At 50.4% G+C, this 10,211-nt stretch overlaps 1 protein-coding gene across 1 annotated transcript in view; it reads left to right on the top strand.

Moving 5' to 3' along the window:
* Positions 1-10,211, top strand: part of STK32C (serine/threonine kinase 32C) — a 125,990-nt gene that overhangs the window by 19,531 nt on the left and 96,248 nt on the right. The window lies entirely within an intron of this gene.

Here is a 10,211-nt window from a genome sequence, read left to right as displayed (position 1 = left end):
CCCAGCTAATTTTTGTATTTTTAGCAGAGACGGGATTTTACCATGTTGGTCAGGATGGTCTTGATCTCCTGACCTTGTCATCTGCCTGCCTTAGCCTCATTTTTAAATTTTTTTAGACAGTGTCTCACTCTGTCATCCAGGCTGGAGTGTGGTGGTGCAATCCTGACTCACTGTAGCCTTGACCTCCTGGGCTCAGGTGATCCTCTAACCTCAGCCTCCCAAACTACAGGCACATACCACCACACCATGCGAATTTTTAAAAATGTGTGTAGAGTTATCACTGTGTTGCCAGGCTGGTCTTGAACTCCTGAGTTCAAGCGATCTGCCGGGCCAAGAGTCCTATATGTTCTGGATATAAGTCCTACACCAGAAATACGATTTCCAATCTTTCCCCTTGTCTGTTTTCTTAATTGTATATTTTTGAGCGCCAAAATTTTTAACTTTAGTGAAGACCAATGAATGAATTTTATGCCTGGTTCATACTTTTGGTGTCGCATGTAATAATAACTCTTGGCCTAACTAGAGGTCATAGAGATTTTCCCCTGTGTTTTCTTCTAGAAATTTTATAGTGTTAGCTCCTACATTGAGGCCTCTGATTCAGTTTGAGTTATTTATGTAAGGGTCTAGGTTTATTGTTCTCATACAGATTTTCAGTTGTCTCAGTACCTTCAGTTTTCTTTGGGAAGGAGTTTTACAAATTCAGTTTCTTTTATAGATAAATTATATTTTTCAAATAGTTTCTCCATTTAATTTGAGTTACAAATGTAACGTACTGGTACAACATTTTCACAACATCTTAATCTTTTAAGTATCTTTTTTTTTTTTTTTGAGACACAGTCTCACTCTGTTGCCAGGCTGGAGTGCAGTGGCGCGATCTCGGCTCACTGCAACCTCTGCCTCCCAGCCCAGGTTCGAGTGATTCTCCTAATTTTTGTAGTTTTAGAGACGGGGTTTCATTATGTTGGCCAGGATGGTGTCAGTCTCTCGACCTCGTGATCCACCAGCCTTTGCCTCCCAAATGCTAGGATTACAGGCGTGAGCCCCCGCGCCCGGCCTCTTTTAAGTATCTTTAGGCTCTGTAGAGATCCCCTCTTCTTCCTTTCTCATATTCTCATTCCTCTTTCTCCTTATTCTGTAATCCCAGGGCATTATACATTTTAATGACTTTTTAGAGGATCAGTGGTTTGCTTTGTTGAGTTTCCTGATCTTTTAGACAGGATCTCTGTTGCCCAAGCTGGAGTGCAGTGGTCCGATCATGGTTCACTGCAGCCTCAACCTCCCAGTCTCAAGGGATCCTCCCACCTCAGCCTCCCGAGTAGCTGGGACTACAGGTGCATGCCACCACGCCTGGCTAAATTTTTTTATCCTTATTTTTTGTAGAGGTTGGGTCTCACTATGTTGCCTAGGCTGGTCTTAGACTTCTGGGCTCAAGCAATCCTCCCACCTCAGCCTCCCAAAGTGCTCGGGTGACAAGTGTGAGTCACTGTGCCTGGCCTTATTTTTTTTAACTTTTTAGAGCTCATCTTTACTCTCTTCTCCCATGAACATAACTTCCCATCTCTGCTACATTGGCTTATAATAGTGATTTTTAAGGTATGTAATTTATTTTTTACAATTTATTTTCTTTTTAATTGACAAATAAAAATGATATATACTTATGGCATGCAACAAGATGCTTCAGAATATGTATACATTGTGGAATGGTTTTTTTAGCTTCTTAAGACAGAACTTATTTTTTAACATCCGTCATTTTTCTCATATAGGCATTTAAAACTAGCTGCATCTCACACATTTTATTAGTTTGGTTTTTATAATCATTCCATTTAAATATTTTTTAATTTCTCGGTGATTCATTATTTGATAATGTGTTATTGTTTAATTTCCAAATGTTGGACTATCTTTTATAATTGATGCTTAATTTCATTGTGTTCAGACAACACGTTATGTATTATTTCAATCCTTTGAGATTTATTGAAAATTTTCCTTTTGTTTCAGGATGTGACTTATCCTATTTAATATTTCTTGCACATTTAAAAATGATGTGTAATATACAGTTATTGGTTATTGTGTTCTATAGTGTCGATTAGGCCAAGTTGCTTAAAAGTGTTGCCCAGACTTCTATATCCTTAGTCATTGTGTATGTGTGTACTTGTTCTAACAATTCCTGAGATGCAAGGGTTAAACTCTGCTACTATGACTGTGGGTTTGTCTGTTTTTCTCTCTGGTTGTCAAATTTTGCTTTATATAGTTTGAAGTTTTCTTATTAGGCACATACACATTGGGATTGTTAGGTATTGTTTTTTGTGCTATCTATTTATTTTACTTTAAGTTCTGGGATACATGTGCAGAACGTGCAGGTTTGCTACATAGGTATACATGTGCCATGCTGGTTTACTGCACCTATCAACCCATTATCTAGGTTTTAAGCACCACATGCATTAGGTATTTGTCCTAATGCTCTCCGTCCCCTTGCCCCCCACCGCCCGGCAGGCCTTGGTGTGAGATGTTCCCCTCCCTGTGTCCATGTGCTCTCATTGTTCAGCTTCCACTTACGAGTGAGAACATGTGGTGTTTGGTTTTCTGTTCTTGTGTTAGTTTGCTGAGCATGATGGTTTCCAGCTGTATCCATGTCCCTGCAAAGGTCCCTGCAAAGGACAAGAACTTATTCTTTTTTTTTTTTTTTTGAGGTGGAGTTTCGCTCTTATTGCCCAGGCTGGAATACAATGGCGCGATCTCGGCTCACTGCAACTTACGCCTCTTGGGTTCAAGTTATTCTCCTGCCTCAGCCTCCCAAGTATCTGGGATTATAGGCATGCACCACCGTGCCTGGCTAATTTTGTATTTTTAGTAGAGATGGGGTTTCTCCATATTGGTCAGGCTGGTCTTGAACTCCTGACCTCAGGTGATCCGCCTGCCTTGGCCTCCCAAGGTGCTGGGATTACAGGTGTGAGCCACTGCGCCTGGCCAACCTCATTCCTTTTTATGGCTGCATGTTAGGTATTCTTTTTTTTTTTTTTGAGATGGAGTCTCGCTCTGTCGCCCGGGCTGGAGTGCGGTGGCCAGATCTCAGCTCACTGCAGGCTCCGCCTCTCCGGTTTACGCCATTCTCCTGCCTCAGCCTCCTGAGTAGCTGGGACTACAGGCGCCCGCCACCTCGCCCGGCTAGTTTTTTGTATTTTTTAGTAGAGACGGGGTTTCACCGTGTTAGCCAGGATGGTCTCGATCTCCTGACCTCGTGATCCGCCCGTCTCGGCCTCCCAAAGTGCTGGGATTACAGGCTTGCGCCACCGCGCCCAGCCAGGTATTCTTAAAGAATTGATCCTTTTATCATTTGAAATGTTCCTTTTTATCTCTGGAGTCTACTTTATCTGATATAAATATAGCTACATCACCTTTCTTATGATTACTATTTGCATGGTATATCTTTTTTCCATCTTTTTACTTTTAAACTCTTTTTTAGTGTTTAGGTTATAGTTCATCTTTATATTTAAGATGCAGCTTTTAAAATCAGCGTATATGTATTAGAGTCTTGCATTTGTATCCAGGCTGATAGTCTCTATCTCCTAATTGAAGTGGGTCCTCCATTTACATTTACTGTAATGATTAACTCTACCACTCTGCTCTTTATTTTCCTTGTGTCCCATGTGTTGTTTTCATCTTCTCCTGGTGATTTTAGTTTACATTGTATCTCCTCTGTTGGCTTGTTATCTGGGCCACTTTTTAAAGGCATTGCTGTGGATTGTGATAGCCACCTTCAGTCTGTCACAGTCAAGCCTGAGCTGTAAAACACCACTTCCAGGGAATGTCAGACAAGCTCTGCAGTGTCATCATCTCTTTGCCCTTTGTAAATTATGCAGTTTTACGTCTGCACATGCTATCAGGCGGAGTGTTATTAGTTCTGCTATGAACGATGAATTGTCTTTCAACATGAAATTGATTTGCCCCTCCTCCATGTAGATACAAAAGGGCAGAGGGGCAGAGAAGGGCGGGGCCCACATAAGGTGGCACATCCGGGTGCTGGCTGAGGGCTGACTGCTGGCTGACGGCTGACTCAGGCTGCTGCTCTATTGGTGCCCTGCTTGGCCAGGTAGGATGCCTTCCCATGGGCAGGAGAGAGACTCTGCCTGGGAACTCTTGTGGGAAAGAGGAAGGAGAGGTGGCTTATCCTCCCAGTGGCGGTTTTCCATTGGCCAAAGTTCACTGCATGGGTCTTTTTGTCTTTTTTTTTTTTTGAGACGGAGTCTTGCTCTGTCACCCAGGCTGGAGTGCAGTGGCTGGATCTCCGCTCACTGCAAGCTCCACCTCCCGGGTTCATGCCATTCTCCTGCCTCAGCCTCCCGAGTAGCTGGGACTACAGGCGCCCGCCACCTCGCCCGGCTAGTTTTTTTGTATTTTTTAGTAGAGACGGGGTTTCACCGGGTTAGCCAGGATGGTCTCGATCTCCTGACCTTGTGATCCACCCGTCTCGGCCTCCCAAAGTGCTGGGATTACAGGCTTGAGCCACCGCGCCCGGCCCACTGCATGGGTCTTAAACAACCCCTACTTCAGCAGCCTTTAAGGAAGCCAGAGCCAGCATCTTCCACAGAGCTCATGAGGCCTCTTGACCTGGTCCTTGTCATCTCCTTAGCCTCATCTCTTTCCACTCCCTGCCTCAGTCTCTCCAGCTTAATCAGCCTGGCCTTTCATTCATTCCTTTCTTCTAAAGCGTCACATTCCTGCTCACCTCTTGGACTCTACCCATGTTCTGCCTGGAGGGCTGCTCTCCTGCTCCCCCTTGGCTGACGTCTGCCCATCTGTCAGGTGTCAGTTCTGCTGTGGCTGCCTTGAGGGGGTATCCCTCATGCTCCGTCGGGACTCGCGTCTACTCCTGCTCTTACAGCCCTCAGTGCATCCCCTCTTAGCCTGCTATCCACCGGGTACCCATCTCCCTCGCTGAGAGGGGTGCACGCTGCATCTGACCGCTCACTGTGTCAGCCACGCCCACTGTAGTGCCTGGCATGGAGCAGGTGCTTGACAAATGTCTGTCATGTGGCTTGTGTGGCAGGGTCCTTTTTAACCTTAGAGGCTGCCTGTGTGTGAATGGTAAACAGCTACAGTGTTTAATGTTGCTCTTCTCAAGGCCAGTGCTTGTTAGCTGCTGTAAGGGTAGGGTGTGTGACTTAACCCTCACCTGGCATGGCCTTATGTTCTGTTTATAATTTGGTATCTTATTGCCACAAAGAGCCATTCTGTTTGTCTTATGGTCTCCAGCTTAACATTAATGCTGGTTGGTGGTTGTGTCTAAACCGGGGGGTGTCAGGAGACCTGTCTGACCTCCCATCCCACCATCATAGTCAGGAACTCAGGTTTTTTTATTTTTATTTATTTATTTTTTTGAGACAGAGTCTCGCTCTGTTGCCCAGGCTGGAGTGTAGTGGTGTGATCTCGGCTCACTGCAATCTCCATCTCCCCGGTTCAAGTGATACTCATGCGTCAGCCTCCTGGGTAGCTGGGATTACAGGCGTGTGCCACCACACCTGGCTAAGTTTTGTATTTTTAGTAGAGGTGGGGTTTTGCCATGTTGGCCAGGCTGTTCTCGAACTCCTGACCTCAAGTGAGCCGCCCACCTCGGCCTCCCAAAGTGTTGGGGCTACAGGCGTGAGCCACCGCGCCTGGCCTGGAACTCAGTTTTAAGGTTTTTCTGGAGTCTCCTTGGCCAAGAGCAGGTCAGTCCCATTGGTTGGGGGATTATGGTTTTAATTTTAGTTTACATAGTGCAGCACTGAGCCACCAAGAAGTCTTGCCAGGCCTTGAAACTACATGGAACTTGCCCTGCTGGATTCGAACTTACTTGGGACCGATGACTCTCTTTATTCCTTCTTATTTCTCCCTTTTGAAATGGGAATATATATCTTATGCCTATCTCATCACTGTACCTTGGAAGCATATTTTCCAGTTTCACAGTTGCACAGATAAAGAGGAATTTTGCCCAGAATGGACTGAACTGGGGTCTCACCCATGCCTGATTTAGACAATGAGTCTTGGGACTTTTGAGCTGAAAATATTCAGATGAGAGGCTGGATGCAGTGGCTCACACCTGTAATCCCAGCACTTTAGGAGGCTAAGTGACGTGGATTGCTTGAGCCCAAGAGTTTGAGATCAGCCTGGGCCACAACGTGAAATCCTTGTCTCTACCAAAAGTACAAAAAAATTAGCCAGGTATGGGGTCATGGATCTATAGTCCCAGCTACTCAGGAGCCTGAGATGGGAGGATCACTTGAGCCTGGGAGGTTGAGGCTGCAGTGAGCCATAATAGTGCCACTGCACTCCAGCCTAGGCAACACAGTGAGACTCTGTCTCAAAAAAAAAATCGGGAGCTGGGATTTTGGACTTAGAGTTGCTGCTGTAATGATTGGGATTTTGGGGCTGTAGGGTGTGGTGAATCCATGCTGCCCATGGATGTGGTGGGTTAAATGGTGGCCCTTTGCCACCAAAATACATGTCTGTGCAGGCCCTGTGAATGTGACCTTTTCTGGAAAGAGGATCTTTGCAGATGTAACTAAGTTAAGGATCTTAAGATGATATCATCCTGAAGTCAGGTGGGCCCTAAGTCCAATGACAAGTGTCCTTAGAGAGGAAGGAAAGGGCGGAGCAGACAGATGAAAAGGCGACGTGATGATGGTGGTGGCAGGGGCTGGGGCGGTGGGTCCTTAAGGAGAGCTGAGCAGTGAACTCGTGCTTGGCCCCGGCGCACTGCAGTGGGGGCGAGGGCTCCTTCCTAGCGGCTGCAGCGTGTCCTGCATATTCTCCATCGCTGTGCTCCTTCCTGAGTCACCGGGTGGCCACATGACCTTTAGAATCAATACTGTCACCATAGCAACCAGTGTCCCCGCACGTGAGCTCCAAGGCCCTGGCCTTCCAGGAATCCTCAGTCCCACGTCCCTTCAGGGCTGAATCTGAGGGCCCCACGGCTGGAACCATCTGTCTTCCATGTCCCGGGAGGGAGGCTGTCCGTGGATTCTCCGCATAGGTGGACACCAGCATCGAAGTCCCATGGGAGCCCATTTCCTGTTTTAGGGGTCAGTTCTGAGATGTGTTTTTTTCCAGCAGGAAACAGCATATAGGAATTGTGTGATCTGAGGAGTTTTAATAAAAGGACTCTTAACAAAGGCGTGGGCAGAGCCACGTGTTAATTTCAGAATGATGACAGAAGATGAAGCATACATTTCGGTGTGACCGAGCTGTGTGCCAGTTATGTGGCAATGGAGGACCCGTGTCCAAGGCATGTCCCTCAGGAGGCGTGGCTTTATGGATGTATTATAGACAGATGCACATGAAACCTGGTGTCAGGGACTGCACCTTGTCCCCCAAACCACCCCCAGCCCTTTGGCACATGCCGCGACCACACACTTGCTGTCCTTCAGGACCCTCCTGTCCTCCCGCATGAGCCTGTTTCTACCTTAGGGCGTGTCCTCCCGCACGAGCCTGTTTCTATCTTAGGGCCAGCTCCTGCTGCGGGAACCCAGACTCCTGGCCTCCCTTGGGCTACTTGTTCATGCTCTGGCCTCAGCATCAAGGTCACCTGCTCAGAGACTCGTGCCAGACCACCCAAGCTAAAGTAGTCCCACGATCATGCACGTGCTGCCCAGCCACGTGCCGTCCTGTGTGCTCCTGCATGCTAGATGTCAGTGCACTGAATGCATTTATCTGTCACATTGTTACTCGGTCTTCTGTCACTGAAAGGGGCAGAACGGTCGCTGCCCTAATGAAGTTGATGTTCGCGGGCAGCATGGGCACACGGGAGCTCAGAATTCTCTACTGGCCTCACTGCCCCTTTCCATCCACAGCTGGCTCTGTCCCAGCCTCTGTTCCTCCCAGGGTCCCCCTAGAACTTCAGAGCTACCTCCCATGAGGCACCAGGGGTTGGCATGTTCTTGGGTGCAGCAACTCCTGACTCCTCCTGTCTCGTGCCTGCACTGTGTACCTCGTAACGCTCAGTCTTGTGCTTTTCTGGACCCTGAGCCCACAGCCCCTGCAGGGCTGATCTGCACTGGCTAAATCTTAGGACCCAGCATTCTTTTGGGAACTTCTGTTTCCCTACAGATCCTGTTTCCTGACTGAGGGACAGGAGCCTGGCTTGGTGTTTGAGACTCATAGCAGGGTTGGGGTGGGAGGGTCTCCTAGTTAAGTGTGCAGATGTCCCCATGAACCCCCTCTGCACCCCCTGCACTCTTGTCTTCTGCAGGGTTTGGTGTCCCTGGGTCAAGAGCCCCTTTGGACCCTCAGTCCAGAGGACTGTCCATCCCTAGCTGCCCGGGGTGGGGAGGCGTCCTGGGCTCTGGCTGTATTCACATTCTCCTGCCTTTTGGGGTCCTGGTTAGCTGCAGGTCCTCAGCCTCTCTAACTTCAGAGTCACCTTTCTACCCGCTGTCTGAAGTCCATTAACATGCTTTGCTTTCTCCTGTTCCCTGTTTGGTGGTGGTGGGGACGTCATACCTTTTATTCCTTTTCTGCCACTTTGGGGGTCAGAGGGAGAGGAGGAGAGGATGTATGTTCAGAGGCTGTGTGTTTTGGGAGGAGCCCTGGGGAGTCTGATGTGTGCGCCGGGTGCACAGGGTTCCAGGCACTGCCCTGCCTCGGTGCCCCTCCTTCCAAACGCTCCTTCACCACTCCTGCCGGGATGGGCACCGAGGGCTTCCTCTGGAGGCAGGTGCTGAACCCGCTGCCTCTGTGTGCCTGTTGGAGAATGGCAACTTTGAGGGAGAGCAGAGGACAGAGCTTTGCGGCTGCAGCGGCTAGGAACTGGGCTTTGTGCACTGGAAGTTTAGTTAGAGACCAATGCGTCTGTACTAACCAGGCAGGGAGACCTGCGGTGGCTGGTGGGTCAGGTAACCTAAGTTGTACTGCCATAAAACTACCCTCTAAATCTCAGTAGTTAAATGCGTGCCATGTGTCCTAAGCGGGTGCATGTCCAGGCGGGTGCATGTCTTAGGCGGTGCATGTCCAGGTGGGTGCATGTCTTAGGCGGTGCATGTCCAGGCGGGTGCATGTCTTAGGCGGTGCATGTCCAGGCGGGTGCATGTCCTAGGTGAATGGGCAGTAATTCCATTCATTGTAGTCCCCAAGGGATGGGGGCTCCTGTTGGCCCAGAAGCCACACAGACTTCCTGTGCTCACATTTCATGCATCAGGCGGTTAGGGCGGGCAGCCACACTGAATGTCAAAGGCCGTGGGGAGGCAGGCTGAAGGACAGGAGAGACAGTTCTGCCGGTGGGAGGGGCGGGGGCGGGAGACATCGGCCTTGGAGCCAGGTGCGGGATCCTCTTATCCTCCCGGCGGGCAGCAGGAAATCCCATTGGGGATTTCACCGGGGAGGAAGGGACCCCGTCTTTGTGGCCTGGCTACAGGGCAGAACCTAAGGAGGTAAAGGCTTCCTAAAGTCAAACAGCCCGGTAGCAAAAACCGATTTTTCAGTGACAAGCGCCAGGGGCAGGCGGCGAGGCTCCATGCAGAGCCGCGCCTTCTCCAGGGCACTCAAAGGTGCCCAGCGCTTTCCGCGCAGGGTCGGAGGTGCCCGGAGGTCAAGCCGCGCCCCAGGCCTCCGAAATACGCCGAGTGCCGAGCGCCCTGTCGCATCTGGACAAGGGGACCCTGGGCGACTGAGGCACGCGGTCTCAGGCCAGACGGGGGTCGCGAGGACTGGACGGGGGTGCCCGAGAGCGCGGCCGCAGGTGCTCAGGGCTCAGCGCCCACTCGGGCGCCCGCGTGTGCGCGCTCGCAGCCAGGCCTACCCCGCCCCACCCTCTGGCGCAGCGCTCGGGCGCAGCCTGCAGCCTCTTGACCGTGAGTCCGGTCCTGCCCGGCCGATTTCCGCCGCCCACATCCCGGGCCTGCAGCCCGACCTCACCCTGCGCAAAGTAGAAGGCTGGAGTTTAGGTCTCCCCGCACTGGGCGGCGGAAGTCCGCGCGCCGGCTGTTTTCACGAAGGAGGCAGGGGGAGGGAGGCACGCGGAGACCGCGAGAAGGTCCAGCCGCCGTGCCGGGCAGAGCCGTCCCCGTGCCAGGGACGCCGACCTCCGGGGCCCCAGGATACCCGTGGGGACGCTCCCTGCCTCCCTCACTCGCGTCCCCGCCGTCTAGTCTGAGCTGCGGTCCTCGTGTCCCGGCGAACCACAACCCCCATTCCTAGACTGGTGGCAGCCACCCAGTCCCGAGCGACTCTCCAGGCACTAG

The sequence above is a fragment of the Colobus angolensis genome, unplaced genomic scaffold (genome assembly GCF_000951035.1).
Source record: "Colobus angolensis palliatus isolate OR3802 unplaced genomic scaffold, Cang.pa_1.0 Scaffold204, whole genome shotgun sequence".
Classification (NCBI taxonomy): domain Eukaryota; kingdom Metazoa; phylum Chordata; class Mammalia; order Primates; family Cercopithecidae; genus Colobus; species Colobus angolensis.
This window is presented reverse-complemented; position numbering and strand designations above follow the sequence as displayed.